The sequence below is a fragment of the Schistocerca nitens genome, chromosome 3, assembly GCF_023898315.1.
Source record: "Schistocerca nitens isolate TAMUIC-IGC-003100 chromosome 3, iqSchNite1.1, whole genome shotgun sequence".
Taxonomy (NCBI): domain Eukaryota; kingdom Metazoa; phylum Arthropoda; class Insecta; order Orthoptera; family Acrididae; genus Schistocerca; species Schistocerca nitens.
Window position 1 is genome coordinate 407,754,805 of NC_064616.1, and position 23,919 is coordinate 407,778,723.

Genomic DNA, 23,919 nt, shown 5'->3' on the forward strand with positions numbered 1-23,919 from the left:
ATAAATGTAGAAGCTATGCAATTGATGTGTTACGCAGAAGTAATGAAAATCTTCTATAATATATATTGATCTTAATATTTCAATATTTTTCTTGTGATCCATACCTATCATGCCTGTTTCAACCTGCATGCCAGACAAAAAAATGCCATCTCTTTCGTGCATATGTACAACTGCCTGAATTACATCACGAGACAGCTTTTGTGAACAGATTTACTCTGTAAGAGAGTGCATATGTAAGAAATTGGCTGTGTGCAGACATTCGAAATATATACCTACTCCAAACTTCATGGAGGACAGTTCCTGGAAAATTGTTCAAACACATGCTGACGTCACGCACTCTGTTAGTAAGAGCCATCACCAGGGAGAGTGAGGAGCAGGAATGACATGTAGACACACGTTTGTTTCTGCCCCTGCATGCAGGCAGTACGATGGTCAAAGGACAAATTTATGTTAAACCGGCATTGCAATCCGACTAGTACATGTTCAGCTCACAACTACAAATACAGCAACACCAATGATAGGCATAGCATATGAAGATAAGTCGAGATGTGAGTGCAACAGAATGTGTCAGAATTTTTGCATTTATATTAATATAAATTTGAACAGAACGAAACATATTATCAAACTTCTCTGAAATCAAAGTTAAGAAATTTTATAACGTCACATAATTACTGGTTTGAGAGCAAATAAATCAGTATCTTCATCATACGTCCGTTCGTTTATCAATGTATTAGAGCATAATTTTTCGGAGCTCTTATCACACAGAAAAGAAAATGCCGATGCACAAAAGCGACTAGTAATTATTATATGTGGTATTAGTCACAATCATCATGTAAGCTTCTCCTCAAGGAGTTAAGCATTCTTATTGCATCTTCTCAATACGCGTATTGTATAACATAATTTGTGATAAACAATCCACAACAAAATAAAAAGATAGTAATGCTCAAATTTGAACCACTAGAAGGAGAAAGGTATACCATTCTAATGACCAAAGAGGTCAGTGGCTCATTAAGGTGTTTCCAATAAGGTCCAAAACTGTTTTATAATTTGTCCAATAATGAAATGTCTGAGAGGTAGCAAAGCAAATCTAAATCTAAGTTGAAATCTTTTTATCTGTATAATTCCTTTTGTGCTACAGGCAAAATTTTTATTGAAAGTAACATGTGTAATCTAGAAGATAAAGATGTTTAACTATGTTAAAACTGGTTACATGAGTGATGCCAGAGACTACCATGTTCATTTTTATTAAATTTAAGCCACTGCGCTATTTACTAATTTTTAAATAAAGTGATATAAAGAAAGAAATCTTTTATAAATAGCTTTTTAACCGACTCGTTCTACTTTATTTTGCTACAAATAGCAACAATGATCTATCGAAAGTATCACTGTCTAACTTTACATACAATGATTCGACTCAAAGACATCGCCCCGACGTGTCTCAGCGTTAGTGAGGATTAGGAGCGTCTGCCACAAAAGGGGTCTAACGAAGATATTCACAATCTTTATACGCTGATCAGCCATAACATCATGACCACATTCCTAATAGCCTGTATGTCCACTTTTGGCACGGATAACAGCGGCGACGCGTCGTGACTTAGAAGCAATGAGGCTTTTGTAGGTCGCCTGAGAGAGTTGGCACCACATCTAAACACACGAGTCACCTAATTACTGTAAATTCAGGGGATGGGACTATGAGCTCTGAAACCACATTCAATCACATCACTGATGTGTTCGGTCGGGTTCAGATATGACGAGTTGGGAAGCCAGCACATCAGTTGGAACTCGGTACTGTTTTCCTCGAACAGCTCCATTACACTCCTGGCCTTGTGACATGGCACATGATATTGTTAAAAAATGCCACTGCCGTCGGGAAATACGATCGTCATGAAGGGGCGTACCTAGTCTGTAACCAGTGTACGACACTCCTTGGCCATCATGATGCCCAGTTGAATGTTCCCCAGAACACAATGGAGCCACTGCCACCTTGTCTGCGTCCCGCAGTAGAGGTGTCAAGGAGCTGCTCCCCTTCAAGACGACGGATTCGCGCACTACCATCGGTATGATGAACAAGCTATCCGGATTCACGAGACCATGCAGTGTTCTGCCACTGCATCAACGTCCAGTGCCGCTGGTCACGGGCCCATTTCCGTCGTAATTGCCGATTCGTGGTGCTAACATTGCCACATGCATGGGTCGTCAGTTGCGGAGGTCATTTGTTGGGAGTGATCGGTGCACTGTGTCCAGCATTAAAGTCTGATGGTAGTTCCACCATAGTTCGCCGCCTGTGCTGCTTTATGAGTCTGCCCAGCCTACGATGTCCGACATCTGTAATGATGGGTGGCTGCCCAACCCCACGACGCCGAGACGTGGTTTCACCTTGGTTTCGTCACGTGTGGAAGCCACTCGCCACAGCACTCTTCGAACACACGAGAAGCCGTGCACTTTCCGAAATGCTCGTGCCGAGCCTCCGGGCCATCACAAACTGCCAACGGTCAAATTCAGATTGCGCGCATTCCATTCTACACCCGGACAGCACACTCACAAATACTACATGCACCGAGTGTGTGTCCGACTAGCAGTCCTTCCTCGCCAAGTGACGCTGCTACCGCCTGGACGGGTTTACTTCGATAGTAGATCGGTGGTCATAATGTACTGCGTAAAATATTGTCCTACTATTTTGTTGGTTTAAGGAGCGGGCACTTGATTTCCAAGAGTTTGTTATATCAAAATAAAGCAAGTTTAATTTATTTAATTTATTCTACTAACATCATAGACATTTTGTATTTCACTTTCTATAAAAACTGGTGTGACAAACGAAATAACAAATGCTCGTGACATATGTTTTGACACTCATCGCTAAAGATATACTGTTCGATTATAGGAAAGTATTCAACCTAAAGATTACTAAGAAAAAAGAGATAGACGTGACAAGAACTGTAACTTCGAGGACAACCTGGTGTTGCGACAGACATTTGGTCAAGCGTGGTTGCAGTAGTACAAGAAACGTTTTTCAACCTTCAGTCTTTCGTACCTAACAAAGGAACTGCAAGAAAAACGCTCATTCGCTACTCGTTACTCAGAGCAGTGGTACTCGTTCTTACTGCTGAAGCACAGTAGGCCTTTGCCTCTTCATCTCAAAATGGATGGTACATTCCTCTATCCTGGTATGTTATAACAAGGTGAGAAAGAGCTAGTGTTAAGTTTGCTAGCAAAGTGTTCTTTCGTTTACGAGAACTCGCCGCAATGCGGAACTACTGGGGTTCGACCAAATAATTTGGATCCTTGACATACTGCCATGACCTCAAGAAGTTACTCTACTACTACGGGACTGAAGACGGTCCGACTGAGTAGAGACTTTTGGCTGACTCTTCTCCTCGAAGCGTCAAAGGTATATTATTACGTAATAAAAGTTTGTATTAATCCAGTCCTGTGACCAGTTCAATGGAAGTGAAAGATTAATTCGAAAATATGAATGTCAAGTTAACAAGTATTCAGTACTACAAATGGCTCTACAGTGTCGATTTCAAAGTTTTAGGAATTTTATTAGAACAACAAGCTGTAAACGAAAATGGTAGACTTTTACGTGAGTGGGATATCCTGGCAAAGCAAAAGCACTGGAGTGAAAAGATTTGACCAAACCGGAGATTTTTTGTGTCTGGTACTAAAAATATCTTGCATCAATCGCTTTTATACCACAAAAATGTTGGTCTTCCACTACTACATATCAAACTGTGCTTGATGAAGCAGTTTGTACAGTCTCTTGCACAACATGAATCCTGCTTTAAGTTCCTTTCTATGAAATTTCCCTTCATCGATCAAAAAAATTTGAAACTGGAACTTTTGTTGGTCCTCGGTTTGACAAATTGGTAAAGGACTACGAACTTGAGAATGCAATGAATTTTAGAGACAATGATGCATGGGATGCCTTCAGGTCTGTTACTGAAAACGTTCTATGGAAAAACGCATCCAAATTACACTTTCAGATCAATGTTGGAAAACTTCACGAAATTGGGTGTAACAGGGATATAAAAGTGCACTTCCTACACTGACGTATTAACTATTTCTCTGAAAATTTGAGACATTATATTTAAGAGGAAAGTGAACGCTTCCACCAGGAAGTTAAGGCAATGGAGACGAGATGCCATGGAAGATGGATTGAAAAAATGATGGGTGACTATTGCTGGATATTGAGTAACGCCATTAAAGATGAAGATTCTGCGAGGAGATCGATAAAGTATGAAACCTAACTGTAACAGAGTATTCGTAATATTGCCAAGATAACTATATGTAGTATTTTTAATGTATGCCTAAAACATAAACCAATAGTTTTAATAACATTGTCCTTGATATAAATTTAATTTCAGTATTTGTGCTTGAATTAATTAAATCTTTAAAACGTGAGTTTTTTACGTAGCGAAAAATTCTGACGTGATAGTACAAAATAGAGATAACTTTCAGAATCAGCATTATAAATTGTTAACACCTATTTTTGGGAAATCATCTATTTGTTAGTGCAGTCTTGTCTTATATGATAACATGCTTTGTATCTACATAAAAATATTATTTACAATGTTAAATGACTTGTTCACATACATCAATATACGATTAAAGATGTTTACGGAATTGTTTGTCAAATCGTGTTTTACTACTTACTTCGTAACAGTGCTGACAGAAACGAGTCTGAAACAAAAACGGCATGGTCACTTAAAAATAATTATCCATTGCAAAAAAGATGAAGTTTTGGGAAGATAATTACATGAAAACTACAAAAGCAGTTACCAACCACTAAAATGACATTTTAAAACATTTGACAGATTAGTAATTTTTGAGAATAAATCTCTCTGGAGTACAGCGGTTTATTTGTTATTTAAAACTGAATAAAAACAGTCACAACCACAATAACCTTTTTTATATAAGGTTTCGGTCTTATTTAGACCACCTTCTGACCGCACCATAATGCACATAGTGGATGGGAACGGAGGAGGCGCTACACCTCCAGTTAGCGTTCATGGAGGTGTAGCGCCTGTCCGTTCACAGCCACAATGTACATTATGGTGCGGTCGCAAGGTGGTCTAAAGCAAACAGAAACCGGTAACCTTCTATAAAACAAAGTTTATTGCGGTTGTGACTGTTTATAATCAATTTTATTTGATTGATTCTTGCTAATGCTGGTTTCGTACATTTGTCATTAAATGGTTGCACAATACCTGCAGCACAAACTACAAATCACTCTCTTGAATGTTTTCAGTGCCACTGTGCTCGTGAATATTGCTTTGCCAAAAAATTTATAAAGAGTTCTTCCCCACACGTCACAAAAGTAGATGACACCGCATTCTAGCACAAATGTGTATGTCACGTATATTAGGTACACGACGCACTATTTTAACCATTTTAATACCTAATATCTAATCAAAAACAAAAAGAAAGAATTAAGTACACTTATACCGTATATACAGCTCAAATATTTGCACTACTCTGGTTTGAAGAACGTACAATTAATATGTAATTTGTAGTTTGTGTCAGAATAGAACGGTGATACCATGCTAACATCTTTCAGATACGTTCTCTTAGTCTCTGATTTTATTGTGTTACATATTTGCTGCGCCGCCAACATGTTATTATTGTCATCTCTTTCAATTCGCATCTGCCGCCAAATGTTATTAATATAATATCGTTCTATGTAGCAGCTCTGTGTGCTATCAGTGCATGTTAAGTGAATGAAAGAATATCGTGTGGCGAGAGCCTCCCGGCGGCAAGATTTGCGCGTCGACGAGGATGATCAAGACGACGCAAACACCCAGTCTCTGAGCGGAGAAAATCTCCAACGCAGCCGGAAATCGAACCCGGGCCCCGCGGCATGACAAGCCGGCGCGCTGTCCACTCAGCTACGGTAGCGGACAAAACATGTATTGTTAATGTGAGATTAGGCTGTTCAATGTCCAAGCGCAAATGGTGGCACACTTTATATTTTAATTTGAAACTTCTCGATTGTGTCGACAAAAACATGCAATATAGCGATAAGTCAAAGCCATATTTCGCGATACACAAGTTTCCGGTAATAGATGGGACACTTTCATTGCAATTACACGGGCCATATATGTATCCTCTTGTTTTTAACTCGCGTTTACCATTTATTTCGAATATTTCTCATTACAAAAAAATGGTTCAAATGGCTCTGAGCACTATGGGACTCAACTGCTGTGGTCATAAGTCCCCTAGAACTTAGAACTACTTAAACCTAACTAACCTAAGGACATCACACACATCCATGCCCGAGGCAGGATTCGAACCTGCGACCGTAGCGGTCGTGCGGTTCCAGACTGAAGCGCTTTTAACCGCGCGGCCACTCCGGCCGGCTTTTCTCATTACAAAATGAGTTTCTCAACAGGGCGCCATGTCACTCAAAGCATTTAACAGCCGAGTAATAGTTCGACCAGTGAATGCAGTGCAGCATTCCCGTGACAAGTAAAATATTACAAACCGTTAATGACAGCAAATAATAAAGCTTTTTCTCAAATATGACCTCAGTTTGATAGCTGTTTTAAAACATACCTTACTATAAAAACAAGGCACGTGCAAAATCACAACTACTGATAAAATACTATCAACATGTGAGCGCACCTCGGGAACAGCAGCGGTGCGTGGCCACGGCTGTCGGCTGGCTGACACTGACTGCCGCTCTCAGCCAGCGAGGCCGCGCACCCTTCACCCGCCACCAGCAGCGCCACACGACGTCATAAATGCTCGTTTCCTTATGGTGCGCTCTAGCTTCAGATTTAGTGTCAGCGTCCCGTCGGCGACGATAAACTCCAACTGGACGAAAATGGGGAAGCAAATCGACTGTCACCTTTTGAGAGGAAACATTCCTGCGTTCGTTTCAAGTTTTCTTCGTCCTAGCGTGTTCTTGCTTCAGCGTGTTCCCCTTCCAATCCTGCAGCAACCCCCGCCGTGCAGCGTACTCGCCAGCTTATGGATGTCTGGTAAGCTTTTGGGTACCTGTAAGATCGATGCTGCGTCAGTGAAGGACATGCAGTGTGTTGACTGCGTGTTGACGCAGCTCTCGGCTTACCCTCCTTAACCTACCGTGCACAAGATGCCCCAGGTCCAAAGCGTTGAAGGAAACCCCTCCCTCTGGCACCACAGAGCAGCAGAGAAAAAAGCAAAAACAGATAATATGGCGTGCATCGATGTATAATCTTTCCGTTACGCAATCATATGGCTGAAAGAACCGTAACGCTATTCGTAAGGGGGAAAAAATTAGTTCGTAGCGTTTTTGTTTTGCATGTTCGCTTACCTGTTACTGTGGGTTCATTTACTGACTTTATTGACTGTCATTTTTTATTTGTAGTTCACTGTTACTATTTGAGTTTACGTATTATCATTTTGTCATCTGGAGATAGTGAGTGGAGCTGCGGCCGCTAGAAAATGGAGCGTCAAGCGGAGAAATCAGAACATTTCCGACATACTCTTCTGTTTGAGTTCGGTAGGCTGGTGACAGCAGCGGAGGCAACCAGAAACATTTGCGCCTTGTATGGGGATAATAACATTGGACAGAGCACGGGAAGAAAGTGGTTTCCTCGTTTTAAGGAGGATCGTTTTGACATTAGTGACTCTCACCGTTCAGAAAGACCTTCGGGGTTCGATGAAGATCGTTTAATCCAGAATTATCCATGTCAGCGTACTCGAGAACTGACAGATGTGTTGAACCGTGTTTATTCCACCGCCGTGTGACATTTGTATGCAATGGGGAAGGTTCAAAAATCGGCTGCGTGGTTACCGCATGCTCCAAGCCAAAAGCACAAAAATCAGCACGTGACCGTATGTGCACCTTGGCTTATTCCTCATTGGCTCATGAACAACATCGACCATTCCTATCCTGTATCGGCACTGGTGACGAGAAATGCTGTCTTTATGCTAACATATGGAAAAGAATGGAATGGTTGAGCACAAACAATACAGCAGCTCCCCGTACAAAGATCTGCGCACATCCATAAAAGATAAATTATGCATCTGACGGAACAGCAACCGTGTGGTGTACTACTAGTTGCTTCCTCATGGTGTAACCATCACTGCTGGCATTTATTGTCAACAAGTGAGACATCTTGCAGACGCAACCAAGAAGAACGATCAGGAAGACTGCGTGAAGTGATGTTACTTCACGAAAACGCCCCTCCTCATTCCGCTAGATTGAGAAAAAACGGCATACGGGAGTTGGTTAGGAAGTCATTCCGCACTCATCTTATTCGCCTGATCCTGCGCTCTCAGATTTTCACCTTTTCCGCTCTCTATCGAACAGCCTTCAAGGAACTTCCTTTCCGGATGAAAATGCGCTCCGAACATGGCTCTACGCTTACTTTGCCTAAATCCTACATGATTTCTACAGTCGCGAAATGGAAAAGTTACCCCAGCGTTCTCAGACTGTTGTAAATAGTGACGGAGAATATGTTATTGATCACTAAAGTACCTGTGTAATGTGTAACTGTTGTGTTTACTAAACTTATGGAAAACACTACCAACTTAGCCACAAACCTAATACTTGAAGCATAGAGAACCGTACTATTAAGAATAGCTCGGATTGAATGGAGAAATCATGTTATGTAAATTAGAGTTGCAAACGGAAGAGCTCGAGAAGCAACCTATCCTAGTGATAGCAAACAAAAACCTGCAACATCTATAAAACTAAATCTCATTGCTCAACAACAAACTTTTCGAACCAGTGAACCAAATTTCCAATATTTAAAGGACTGGAATGGTACAGTTATATACAGTATGATGCACTTTGCTTATGTTTGTGACGTCAAGTGACGTAGGTCAATGACCTTAACCTTGAACCCATTACACAGTCATGCCCCTCCCCACCAATTCTGCTGCCCTCATCCTCCTATCCGCCTCCCATTCCCCCTCCCCTCCAAATGGTTCAAATGGCTCTGAGCACTATGGGACTCAACATCTTAGGTCATAAGTCCCCTAGAACTTAGAACTACTTAAACCTAACTAACCTAAGGACATCACACACACCCATGCCCGAGGCAGGATTCGAACCTGCGACCGTAGCAGTCCCGCGGTTCCGGACAGCAGCGCCAGAACCGCTAGACCACCGCGGCCGGCCCCCTCCCCTCCCCTATCCCTTCCACCCAATCGCAGTGTAGTACTAAAGCGAAACAACCAATCTAAATAAAGATGGTGGAGCCAACTCAATTGTGCTAGCGGAATAAAAAAAAAAAAAGAAAAAAGACACGCCCCTTTTTCGACGATGTAATAAGTTTGTGGACGCAAGCCACACACACTTCTTTTTTTGAAGATATCATCAAGACAGGAATGTGGAAAATTTGAAAAATTGTTGGGAAATTTAAACATATATATATATATATATATATATATATATATATATATATATATATATATATATATCGTGCGCGCGCCACACACATGTTATGTAATATTTATATATTGGTGCTATAGCTCTGCTTATATGTTCAGTTCTGCTTTTGATTGTTATGTGAGCTTTGCATAACACTATTTGTTATGCTAAGAGCTAAATTCTAAAATTACCTTGGTAATAGAAATGATGAAAACCAAATATGTAAATGTTACTTCCCATACATAGTGCCACAATGCTCTAATTATTGATCAACACCACACATGACAATCACACATTCTGACGCTTCACTAAACTGTGCTACAAATCTATGTGGACAAATCTGAAGGTGTGTTGAGAAACTCTCCACTAATGTGTGTAAAATACAACGAAAAATAGCAAGTAAATGGTTCGAGCAATATCTTACGAATTATCGAAAACCCATCGCTATAATCATGACACTCTCTTGTAGCAGTTCTTCTTTTGGTGATGATATACTTTCTATATTCATCGATATGATGGTCAACTGTGGTTCTAAAACGACCAAGATGATGTTTTTGGTGTGGAAGGATCAGCCGTCAGAGAAATCTGACGCCCAGGGTACGCCCGATTGCAAGCCTAATCTTGGTCGGAAATCATTGCAATCTTCGTGGAGGCTCCTTTCATGTAACCCTTGGTAAATACTTGGGAATCACTCTCGATAGAACTCTGACAGTCAAAACGCACTGCAAGAACACCAAAATGAAAATCTCCACTGGAAACAACCTAATTCGCAAACTAGCGGGGGCACATTGGGGCTCACATCCACAAACTATTCGCTCTTCTGCAATGGCACTGAGCTTTTCTACTGCAGAAAATGCTTCCCTAGTCTGGTACAGGTCATCTCATGCCAGACAAGTAGACACTGCTCTCAGCGAAACCTGCAGGTTAATCACAGGTTGCTTAAGACCTACCTCAACTGATAAGCTCTACTTCTTGGCTGGAATAGCGACGCCATGGGTACGCAGAGCAGTGGCTGCCAATAAGGAGAGACTGAAAGCGGAACAGAACAGTGCCCATCCACTGCACGGACATAATCCACCACAGCAACGGTTGAGCTCGCGAAAGAGGACATGCGGGAAGTTCACCGTTTCACCAGAGAAGGCAAGGCTGGAGTTATGAAAGAAGTCGACGCCTCACCTGCACGGATGGATGCCAGAAGCTGAAGAACTACCACCTGGACACAATGAAAACTGGCTGGTGTGGAAATCTTTAAACAAATTAAGATCAGGAGTGGACGATCCAGAGACAACCTGAAGAGATGGGACTTCATAACAGAAGAAACGTCCTGCTATTGTGGACAAGGACAAACCACAAACTGTATGCTTCAGTGCCCTTTGTGTCCTACATCTTGCACGAAGAATGATCTCCTACAAGCCACTCCGAGCCCCTTGGAGGTTGCAAAGTACTGGGCACATGTAACATAAATACAATGGCTACTGTAAATTTGTATGTTTCTGAATCGAGAATATATATATATATATATATATATATATATATATATATATATATATATATATATATCATGACACACATACACTGCATTCTTCAACCTAGTACATTCTGTTTATGCTCTGTAGTGCTCAGTCACAATTAAACTGTAAGCAAATGTCTATATTTATACCACTCCTCACAGCTTTAGGCTTCATGCGTTAGGCATTATGTGTTAGGCATTAGATGTTAGCATTAGGCGTTACTTCGTCTTAAACAGTAAACCATCACCGGAAATTGACAGTGCGTATATGCACTGGGTGCCAGCTATTAGATTTGAAACCCATAAGATTACTTAAATACAACTGCTCCCATGGGTAAATGGTAAACGAAACATAATATGCCAAAACCCGACAATAGGTGTCAGCTGCCTGATCTTAAATAGTATTCATACCTCAAATGGATGTCAGCTACTGGATTTTAAATAGTATTCTAACGCCGTATGGATCTCATTTTCAGGATCTTCAATAGTATTATATCACTAGATGGATGTCGGTTACTAGATCTTAAATAGTATTATTTCACAAAAAGCTGACAGTGTGTAAGTTGTGGCACCCCTGAACGAATTCGCTACGGAAGCTGAGAGCCGAGAAGGCCAGCTCAGGACCGACGTCTCAATCAAAATGTCAACACAGCGTACCACCGATGTAGCAGGACACAGGCACCGGTGATCATTGGCCCACAACCTCCGAGCGAGGGACACAAAAGAGCAAATGCCACAATACAACTTAACAGGGCAGATATGAAGTAACACCACATAACTTTAAATGTTAGAGCGCCACTGCAATAGTCAAACATTGCAGAAATCTCGTGCTTGGCACCCTAAAATAATTATTGAGCGATCACAGTAAGGCAAGAAACGCTGAAGACCAATAAACGAGGGCAAATTCGCCCATGCACCCAGAGCCACTGAGTCATAGGTGGTGTGGGCTCGGCTCTTTAAATAACAGGGTTTTCTGAACGCGAGGACACATTCAGTCATGCTCCCATCCTGTCCATGTCTCTAGAACCAGAGAGAATGACGCTCTAATGGGTTTCAATGTAACCACAACAAGCCAATCGATGATGGTCTGCTTGCTGACTTTGATGCTCAGACGCAGCCAACCTGGTGCAAACCACAGCCATGGTCTGCCATTGCTCCATAACGGACGATCACAGATGAGAAGCAGTCAGATGTGCTACCAGCCCTCCTTCCACTGTGGGCTACTCGTGGATTACCTGTTACCTGTCACTCTACACCATCCACATATGGCACGTTCTCGCAGCCCCCTGACCAACTCATGAACATCGATCCATGGGGGATGACCAGGGGCCCTATTCTGTATCGTTCATACCGATTGGTGTAGTAGGTTAGTCTCGGTAGTGACGTCATTTCCGGTTCTTTATCCAAATATCCTATTCAGTAAGCTGCTGAGACCTGTTACCGAACGGTCCTCCCACCGATTTTACGACAATTGTACCGAGAGGTTTTGGATTTCGGTGTGGCCCTGTCGATCGGTGAGCTGTGGTTTATGTACACCTATAATTTGTTATTTTAAACATATTTAGCGGCTTTAACTTTGGATTTAGTGATTTTGTTACAAAAGAATCTCCAGAGGACTCATCCGGTTGGAAAGTGAGTTCATAATAGACTATTTTCCTTTGTTAGAAATATGGTTAGGTTAGGTTGTTACTGTGAATGATTACATAAAAAAAAACATTTTCGGTCAATATTCTCTAAAAATACGTGTTACCTTAATGCAAATAAGAGTTTAAAGATCATTAAATATTAGGACATCGGCTCTGCTTACGTATATTACATGAGTGTGAACTGACATTCTAGTGACTTTGTGTACTTTTTCCCACAAATGGTTTAGTTAGTAACTATCGAAACGTGTTTGCAAATTTCAAATAACAATGGAAAGCAATTATGTGAAGTCTGATATTGGAAACCTTCCAAACTATCACGCATTTATGACTTACGCAGCACCGTTTGGCAACGAAGCCAGCCTGCGTTCCTCTACGTAATAGTACGAGAATTGAGCGCTGCGTCCTGTTGTTTGGCGTGGCCAACCTCAGGCTGCAGAAGAAGAAAATGTGCATGCTGAACTGCCACCAGTTGAAGGTGATAGTGAAGGTGCTAAATGTGTGCTACTGCCAAAGACTCTAATGACTGAATATCAGTCCTCATTCTATGAATGCTGTAATTTATGACTGCAATTATATGTCACCTTATTTATGTCATTTCATTGAAATCTAGCCATTTTTGTTACTGTTTTTGTGGAATAAAAAAAAAACGTTAAAAATGTGTATAGCGCGCGGGAATGCCATTTGAAAGGACACGGATTCGCGTACATATGGGTACAAAAATTCTCTTTTCCTCTTGATATAAGCAACACGTTCTGAGACATTGTGATTCGTGTAAGTTAAGATTTTTCTGCAATATTCGTTATTACTTACATGTAAGAGCGCACTTCCTCAGTAATGATTTAGTGATTTCTGTGTGTTTAAAAAACGGAATATGAAATTACTGGAGATGAAACTGCTGTGAGTGAAACAACAGACAGTGACCTTTATATTTTTTCTTCTCAGAAATATGCGGTTAGACAGGAATCTAAGAGGACAACTTAAATTACTGGGAATGTAACTAGCAGCAGTCATCTTCATAATCTTGCTTGTCACAAGTATTTATCTGCGATCGAATCCTCAACAACTGTGGCACCATATACGAGACATTTTCATTCATGAGATGCATGTCATAAACTTCGACGAACTGCAGGAGCTCTCGAAAACGCGTTTTTTCAATTTTGTTTTTAAGACCCAAATCGTTGACGATCATACAGGGAAGTGGGCTACTTAATCATTTGGATCTCTAGGAACGAGTTATAACCACATTCTGTTTATTTTCTTATTCTTTGAAACTCTCGGAATCAATTTTTCGGCTGTTTTTATAGATGTATTAGTACAATGTGGTATTACACACTATTCCTAACTCATTTTCCGAAATGTAAAATCCAAAACACTATGTCAGTGTGAGTGAAAATAAGATAACATAATGCGGCATTTACGACACTCTGCAGAATACAGTTAAATACGCTATCGTTAATACGCATGCATGGAAACATGCGGTCAGGGAAACTAAAAATTTCGATGCATTTCAGCTGAGAATCATGGAAATGGATTACTGCGCCTGGTACTGTTAAGGAGGAGGCCAGAGTGATGAAGGCGGGCAAGTCAGCTCGATGGAATGGGGCGTCATACGTTATGGCAGCGTAATCGCAATTTTCGGTACTTCGAAGAATAGCGCGCCTGTGTCGTCTGCTAGCCGCTTTGTGTTCGCGGCTCTGTCCGCGCTGCAGTGCGCATGCTCAAATCTGCAGCCATTTGCTTTCGATTGGCTTGCGCGACGCAAACCGACAACAGCGCTTTGGTTCTCTAGACCCGAACTGTATCGCTTCCGAAATGCGTACTGAATAACGCAGGGGCCTAATTCGAGTACTAGACCGTTCGGTGATCTTGAGTACCGAAACGACCGGACCAATGGCGGAAAGATACAGAATAGGCACCCAGGGCCTAACCTTCACGATAACCAACATCCTGGACCACACAGTCGGCTATCCTCATAGAAGCGCGCGCAATGAGGTTTAGGGCCACACCGTAGGAAGGAACGTGTGGAGCGGGCCACGCCTGCCCATCTCCACGCCGCCACCTGCATGGCAGTGCATCGGCAGCAGTGCACCATCTTGTGGCTCTGACATCATGGGTCACTGATGAGGCGGATCAGTGCTTCTTCACAGCACGCACTGAGACCTCAGGCCGTTGTACGATACCCTGAGACAGCTTTATTACTCTGTATACTCATCCTGGCGAATAAATGTTACTGCAGATACTGCTGTGTTTCCAGCACCTCCAGAAATGTCTCTGGGCCCGTCTCCTGCACCCTGCAGACAAAGAGGCAACTGCTCTTTGGGTCACAACAATGTGTAATGGTTGTCAGTTACTGGGTCTTAAATAGGATTGTATTATCAGAAGCCGATTGTATGTACGTGTAATGGGTGCTTGCTACTGGATTTTAAGCCTAGAAGATCAATTAAATTTATTTTCAGATGATGAGTTTGTTAGGTTATGTGATGCTGTACTGTCGACAGGGTGATATAGTGTGTTTAAGGCATCAAAAAGCATTAAGGAATTCATATTAATGTAGAAGAGTCTGCTAGGAATATCTAACAAGTGACCTTAGAATACTGCACATGTCACAAAGATTGAACTAGGATAGTTACATCATTTTTTATAATGCTGTTTATTGCGCTAAGAGTTAAACTCTAAAATTACAGAACGGATGAACAACGATGCAAAAGACAGGAAATCGATGTGTATCGCAGCTAATGATACACGCATCGCGAGGCGTAAATGCAGAAGATTTTGTTTGAATTTCAAAACGATGCGACATGGGTCTGCAGCCTGTAAAGGTCTCTCGAGAAAAAATTTACAGCACTCACGGAAGACTGCACAAGGTGAGCGCGTTCCCTTTTAAATGAGAGAGCTGACCAACGCAGAGCTCAGGTTGCGCATGGTGTCAGAGTGGATGATATGCTGACTGTTGCCACTTCCACGCTGCACCTCACCTCGGGTAAGCACTCATGAAAAAAAGTATCTAGATTTTATATCGTGTTCAAAGGTTTTCCAAACGAGTTGTTGGATGTTTTAATATCATTCCATTATTTATCATACTATGGATATAGGTTAATGTGACGGAATACTGCTTCATGTCTTTACACTTCTGTCGACATGGTATTTGACTCTGGTCTTGGCATAATATGACACACAAGTCGATTAGGCGGTAACAAGTCTGAATTCGCTGGCAATATGTTCAGTAAGCCTCAAATTCTCTGAGAAAAGCACACATGCATTTTGTCGAGTCAGTGATACTTCGAGATTGTGAAAGTATTATCTTACTGACTAGTTACTTTTGCTTGTGGGAACTTGTCAGCAGTTGATGGCTCAGCAGGAAAATATGTATAAATATGAGACAACTACCAGTAGAAACTAAGTCATTGGTGTTGTTGCCGCTGTGCTCTGTGCGTGCATCGCCAAATTACAAAAAAAAGTAAATCGAATAGGCACGACTAATAATAAGCTTTTTATTTTTACTTATTAATTACTTGTTATAATTCAAGAAAACAGCCATTTTTCTGTAGCGCGGGACTCCGTATTACTATGAAACTCTATTTTTCAGAACCTTGTGTGGTGTCCTCTTTGATTGTCGGAGGTTCTGCACCAAGGGCAATCGATTTCTTCCGAAGGAAATTTCATTTCGGCTATTGGGTGGTTCTCGAAGTAACATGGTTGCTTCTGAAAGTTTTATCCTAAAGTGGACAACGCCCTACCATGAGCTGGATATAACACCAGCTAAATTGTTAACGGAAGAGCCACCACCATCACAGTATGGGCTCAGCTGGTGTCCCATGGGACTGAATGGTGTATGCTCAATTATTCCACTTGAGTCATGCGTCTTCGTGAAGAGTTTGTTACCAAAATATGACGTGCATGTGCAGTCCACAGAAATTTATCCAAGAGCGAGCAAGATTTCAAAAGTTCTTTTTTGACACAACTGTTTAGTTGGGGTTGAGAACGTGTTGTGACTCACGAATTCAATTTAACATGGTGTGCATAAAGTTTGTTGTTTGATAGTTTTGCAATACATATTTTTGAAGGTAGATTACTGGTGTACCATAAATGTAAGCATATTTAATTAGTGTATCCAAAGTCTTTTTGTGTTATTAATATGAATATCTAGTATGTAGGGCCCTTTCGAAAAAAAACCATCAGACTGTTCGGTAGAACCAATTTTTAACAACTTTGGACTCAACCAAAATAGCCTTCGGACTCTCTAATTTGGTACCCTACTGTGTACACATGCCAACTGGACTACAGAACTCGAAACTCTGTAGCTAAATGTTGCACAGGTTTGCTGCTGATATATTTTAAGAACCATATTTGTTAAGAAGATCTAAACATCCTTTTGACGCTGATATTTCCTCTCGTTGGCCACATAAATTTTTTATTTTTTCTGTATTTGGGTCCAGCGGTGAAGTATAGGTGAATACACTTGCAGTGTGGCATGACACTGTAAGAAACGGTATAATTTACTGTGAAAAGTCTGACAAGGAAACAATGTGGTATTTATTAAAGCCACCTGCAGCTGAGTTAGATTCAGAGACAGTCATTTCTACAAATACGTGATAATTCTGAAATTAATAAAAGGTCTTCCCTAGATATCATGGGGGGGGGGGGAGGTAAGTGCCACTCTCCCTCCCTCCCCCCCCCCCATTCTCTTCCACTTGCTGACACCTATGATGACACGCATAATATTGAGCACAACCACACTTCCTGTGCTCCGAATTAAAATGTGTGTTGACAAATATGAACCAATGACTGCTGAATTAAATGTGAAATTGTTGGAACAGTGGTGACGAGATTGCCCCTTGCAGGATTTCTCAGGCAATGTAGGTGAGCGAAATGCCTCTTTTTGTTGAACAATGGAAGAAATTTAATGTTTTTTTATAATAAAAATTTATCTGCGCTCAGAGTGAAAATGTATGCAGACAAGCTAACTATGATTTTACTGTATGAATGACAATGCGATTTATTGTGTGGCCGGCCGAAGTGGCCGAGCGGTTCTAGGCGCTACAGTCTGGAACCGCGCGACCACTACGGTCGCAGGTTCGAATCCTGCCTCGGGTATGGATGTGTGTGATGTCCTTAGGTTAGTTAGGTTTGAGTAGTTCCAAGTTCTAGAGGACTGATGACCACAGCAGTTAAGTCCCATAGTGCTCAGGGCCATTTATTGTGTGAAAAGTTAAATAAAATTTATTTTGTCGGTTTTTTCCTTCCCATCACCTTCTTTAATATAATGCTGATGCAACATTAAAATAACCATTACATAGAGATCGAGAGAAATAGTTCAAATGGTTCAAATGGCTCTGAGCACTATGGGACTTAACATCTTTGGTCATCAGTCCCCTAGAACTTAGAACTACTTAACCCAACTAACCTAAGGACATCACACACATCCATGCCCGAGGCAGGATTCGAACCTGAGACCGTAGCGGTCGCGCGGTTCCAGACTGAAGCGCCTAGAACCGCACGGCCACACCGGCCGGCCTGATCGAGAGAAATGAAATTAGACATAATCATTTTTATTGCAGTGTAATGAAGAGCTATGAAATTTACTGATGATGCAGTAAAGTATTTGCCATCAATATGCTTTAGTGGAGTATAAAGCAGCTGACAGAGAAATTTACTGATGAGGCAGAATTATAGATGCTTATGCGTTTTTGGTACCTAATGCAGAAGTGGAAATACGGTAATTTGTGATTTTGTGTGTGTGTGTGTGTGTGTGTGTGTGTGTGTGTGTTTAAATGTGCCACACAGCACTATTTTAATTTCTTTCATATTTTCCACATTCATGTTTTGATGACGTCAATAAAAAATTGGCATAGCTTGTAACCTCACACTTATTATATCTGCGAAAAAGGAGTGTGTCTTCTTTTTCTTATTTTCTCACTAGCACAATGAGGATAGTTCCACCATCTTAGATTTTGATTGTTTTTTCATTTTAACACTACACTATGACTGGCTGAAAGAGGTAGGGACTGGGCGGGGGAGGGGGGGGGGAGTGATGGAGGAGAGTAGGAGGGTGTGCATGATTGCATGATTACGTAATGCGTTCAAGGTCAAGATCAGGCTACGGGACAGGTCAATGACCTAACTCATATGGTGTCATAAATATAAGCAAAGTGTTCCAGCATGCCTATAGTTCTACTACTGAACTTCACTGCCTTCAGTGTTGCACAGTTTGTTCCATGACAGACAGCATTTGATACGAATATGAATGAACAATAGATGTTCAAAATTGAAATTTATATTGGGATATTTGATTAGCTCGTTGGGCAAAGGCAGTAGACATCACCGCTACCGTCGCAGGTTCGAATCCTGCCTCGGGCATTGGTGTGTGTGATGTCCTTAGATTAGTTAGGTTTAAGTGGTTCTAAGTTCTAGGGGACTGATGACCTCAGATGGTAAGTCCCATAGTGCTCAGAGCCATTTGAACCATTTTGAAGTCACCTGGGTGCAAATAACAGCCTCGCCAATGCACTGCCCTTTTATACATTGTGTACGCAATACTAGCACCGTCTGTATAGGTGCATATGCTATTCCATGACTTTTGTCACCTCATTGTATTCTGGGCACTCACTAGATGGTGGAGGATCTGTGTACTGAACATAAGTGGCACACACGCTTACAACAGCAGAGAAAATTCGCCGTTGCATAACGTTGTCTGGGCACCGGTCATCCCATGGAATACTGTATAACAACACAAGGTTCTGGCATCCACTTCCAGCTATTGAGAAGTGTTATTAAGAAAGCTGTTGAAATTAAATTAGTAGGTAATATAGATAGAGATGATGGTTTTTGTTTAAATTCTGCATGGGGTCCTGCTCTCTCACGTGTAAAAAAAACAGAGAGACGAAGTTTATGCTGCCTCACCCGTTGATTATTAATTTTAATATCGATAGCTTCTGACGTCGCTCGTTTTTGGATAGTGAAGGAGCAAGAGTTGGTAGTGTGAGTGAGTGTTATCTTTCCGGAGTTTCTCTTGAACCGAGGTTTTAAATCCCTTGCACACCGCTTACTTGCCGCAGTTTTGCCTTGAAAATTGTAGGGTGTGTTGCTGTCGAAAAATCGGTGGTTGTTGACGACGTCACTCGGCTGCATTCCCGTAAGTTATTTGAATATTTTATACGCCCAAAGAAGCTCAGCTCTCACATAAAGGTAAGTGTTAGGAAATCTTCCTTGAAGTGTTTTGAAATGTGGTGTTACAGAATAATGTCGAAGATTACATGGCAACATCGAGAAAGTAACGAAATGGTATTGAATCTAATTAGGGAGAAGAAAGCTTTATATACAACTAAACAAAATTAAGGGATGTTGTGTTAGGAGTGATACTGAGGCATCAAGAAGTGGTTAATTGCTAATGGAAGGAAATTATGTGCATAAAAATTGTAATCGAAGACGAAGGCTTGAATACTGTAAGAACTAAGAAGGTACTAATGGATGGTTGCAGTAGTTATGTAGAGATACAAACGCTTGAACAGGATACATATCCGTGAAGAGGTCCGTGAAACCAGTCTTAGGACTGATAAGTACAATAACAAATAAACAAATATTAATGATTAACATCACGTCGGTGCAGAGGTCATAAGGTACATAAAACAGACATGAATTGGAAAATGACAGGTAAAGAAATTAGTCCTGTCTTTTTCATAGGAACCATCCCTGAATATGCCTTAAGTGATATAGGGTAACAGGTTCTAGGCACTACAGTCTGGAACCGCGCGACCGCTACGGTCGTAGGTTCGAATCCTGCCTCGGGCACGGATGTGTGTGATGTCCTTTGGTTAGTTAGGTTTAAGTAGTTCTAAGTTGTAGGGGACTGATGACCTCAGCAGTTAAGTCCCATAGTGCTCAGAGCCATTTGAACCATTTGAACCATTCACTCAGTGGCCACGCACGGGAACGGAAGATAACAGAGAGAGGGTAACAATGGTCAACCTACCTGTGGATAGTCAGACGGGAATTTGAAGCAATAACAACACGAAAATCGTTATTTTATCCTCTAAACATTGATAAATTTGGCATTGACTGAAGAGTTGCAGTAGACGTAGGATCATACAGATGATAGGATGGGGAAGAAAAGAAGATTTAAATTCATCGCCGTTATGGGCAGAGCAAAAATGGTTCAAATGGCTCTGAGCACTATGGGACTTAACTTCTGAGGTCGTCAGTCCCCTAGAACTTAGAACTACTTAAACCTAACTAACCTAAGGACATCACACACATCCATGCCCGCAGGATTCGAACCTGCGACCGTAGCGGTCGCGCCGTTCCAGACTGTAGCGCCTAAGAACCGCTCTGCCACCTCGGCCGGCAGGGGCAGAGCAATACCTTATATAGGACAACAGTGAGAAAGCCAACAGGATACCATTCAGGCAATTGGTGGAGGCATTTTCGTGTTGAGGATGTTTACATGGAACGCAGTTTGGCCACTGACACGTATGTCGTCGTATCTCAGTGTGGAAAGACCTACTGCCTGATGATGTGCGTCAATTTCGTTGCCCATTGATTTTCATACGTAACCTCTACCATCATTAAAACTATATCTCATCCTGTTGCTCCAGAATAGTTGAACTGCATCAAGGTAGCTTGAGAACCAGTCGAAAATCTGTGCTCCAGGTTATTTGACCTCAGTCCTACTGAGCCCATCTTCAATGCCATCTAGAGAGATATGCCTGCCTTTTTCCGGCTCTGACCAATCTATATGAAATGTTAAGCTACCGCGGATGAGAATGGCTGCTCGATGAATTTGATGTGTCGTCGAACCTATACAAGGGCTGATCGCCGCCGTTATCATGTAGAAACGTCGTGCTACACTTTACTAAGTAGTCATCCATTTCAACTGCTAATGAGTGCAAATGGAACACTAAACGACGGTACAGAGTTTACACGTATCACAGATGCTCAAAATCTCCCTCCACCCGAAGCTTATATTCAAGTAAAGTTTTCGCCTCGGAAAGAGCATTGGAAATCTTAAATGCATGGATCAAATGCATATTGAGTAAATGCCCATCATGCAGGGCATGCCAGTGCGATTACAACAGCGAATAAGATGAAACCCCAAAGCACAGAAATATAAAAGAATCTATCTGAAAGTCCAACACATGGACTGGCCCGATTATTATACGACAGATTAACAATTAACGAAATGATATGCTATCTCACGGAGCTAGACAATCTCTTTCAAGAACAGGAGCAGTTAAAATGACATTGTCATCAATTCTGAGCAGTTTTTTCTCACTGGTTGGGGAGTATCACTGACGTTGCGCCTCATGAAGGGCCGCATCAACCAGTTTTTCTTTTTTTTTTAATACTGTTTCTCAATTCTTCGTCATTCGCTCTAGCGCAATTGCAAATAAGAATTTCTTAAAGTATTTGTCATTTTAGCAATCTGGATAGTATCAGCTAATATTAATAGTTGAGAAGTGGTCAAATACCCGACATCCAGCAACCATAATTCAGTTGTCATCGAAGGGGAAAGTAGCAACAACAGAGGGAGACAAACAGAGGAGGCATGACTGGATTACGCAACAGGAAAAACGGACTCGGATGGTTTAACTGCCTACATTGCAGCATTTCCAATGGAATACGTTCCGGTACATGTATATTTTGGTGTGCACTTACTAACTGAAGTCTTGCAAAGGTCACAGGACATTTATATCTCTCAGAAAAAGATGAATCGCGTGCATCCCAGAAATTCCCGTGTTGAGGCGAAGGGTAAGATCAAGAAGAAGAGTTTATCAAAATGCTTTAGGCTAATGAGAACACACTACGAGGACCACTGAATGCAGGACAGTTGACATGTCTACAAAACGCCGATTCAGGTTACTAAAAGAATACAATGAGAGAATATGAAGACAGTAACTGTTCTCGAAAGAACAGAATACTGTTGATGACCGTGCAGCTTTTCCCTGGAATAAATGATGACTAACTGAAACCCTAAGCTGCCGACAGGTGTTGTTGATATACCTCGATGTGGACAGCTGAAAATGTGTGCCCCGACCGGGACCCGAACCCGGGATCTCCTGCTTACAAGGCAGACGCTCTATCCATCTGAGCCACCGAGGACACAGATGAATAGCGCGACTGCAGGTCATCAACAGTATTCTGTTCTTTCGAGAACAGTCACTGTCTTCATATATATAGTTAAAGGCCATTGACCTTCGTCTGTGCGAATGCGCACAGATTGCCCAACTCTTACAGGAATCGCCAAAGCGTGCGCGAGTAATGAGTGAATGGGCAAATGTGTATAAGGTACATTACATATGTAGAATTGTGGACAGTTGGGAATGTGAGTCTCACGGGAAGCGTGCAAGGGATAAGTCCCTGCAGTCGCGCTATTCATCTGTGTCCTCGGTGGCTCAGATGGATAGAGCGTCTGCCATGTAAGCAGGAGATCCCGGGTTCGGGTCCCGGTCGGGGCACACATTTTCAGCTGTCCACATCGAGGTATATCAACAACACCTGTCGGCAGCTTAGGGTTTCAGTTAGTCATCATTTACAATGAGAGAAGTTTATAGGAAGATAACTGCAATTTGACGTAAGGAGAAGACCGTATGAGTTATCGACTAGCGGCTGGATGGAAGGAGTCAGTAGAATATCTGCTATTCGTCATATTTCCTAATGATAACACAAACACAGATACTGAAATACATACAACTTAATCAATTAATGAATACAATAAGCAGATGTTGGTGTTACCGTTCGATCAGGAAAAAGCTGCTATCGCAAATTCCAAGCTGAAAAGTTGACAGACTCTAGGTCCGGATACGGTCTATCCTGAGGTTTTGCGAATGATAGGTCCAATGATAGTACGTTATTTGACAGTATTACTAAACAGTCCTTTGCGAATAGACAGGATGTCGGAGACTTGGAAAACAGCTAGGGCAGTAGCAATTAAAAATGTGAAGGCGAAAGACCCACCATTGCTGGAAGATTATTAAATGTCTTCGTCAAGGTTCAGGAGCGTTTGCTTTGTGACCAGTCGCAGCCTCTATGGGAGTTTTAGGGTTTGAGTCAATACCAATATGGATTCAGAAAGTGGAAGTCTATAGATGATTCGGTTAGTAGAGTTCTTCAGGTTGTAGAAAATTTCGACTCCGAAATACGGAATTGTACTCACGACTGTGACATGTAGCAGTCTGTTACCAGGCTGGTGTGTTTTATGTACCAACGATGAGTCAATCTAGACGGACCAGACCAGTGACCCAATGTTAGGGGCACTCCCCGCCCCCCCCCCCCCCTTTCCTTTCCAGAAGACAGCACAAGCTGCTGCAACCTCGACTACAGGCAAGTACGGGACATTGACCTAGCCATTGTCAGGGCTGGTGACAACCTGGTGCCTTCCTGCCGCTTTTGCATAATGCTTTGCATGG

At 41.8% G+C, this 23,919-nt stretch overlaps 1 non-coding gene across 1 annotated transcript; it reads right to left on the minus strand.

Annotated features, from left to right (window-relative positions):
- Nucleotides 1-22,538: 22,538 nt before the first annotated feature.
- On the minus strand, nt 22,539-22,612 carry Trnat-ugu (transfer RNA threonine (anticodon UGU)). The gene has a single exon. It is a non-coding gene; the product is annotated as a tRNA-Thr (tRNA).
- Between the last annotated feature and the right edge of the window lie 1,307 nt (nt 22,613-23,919).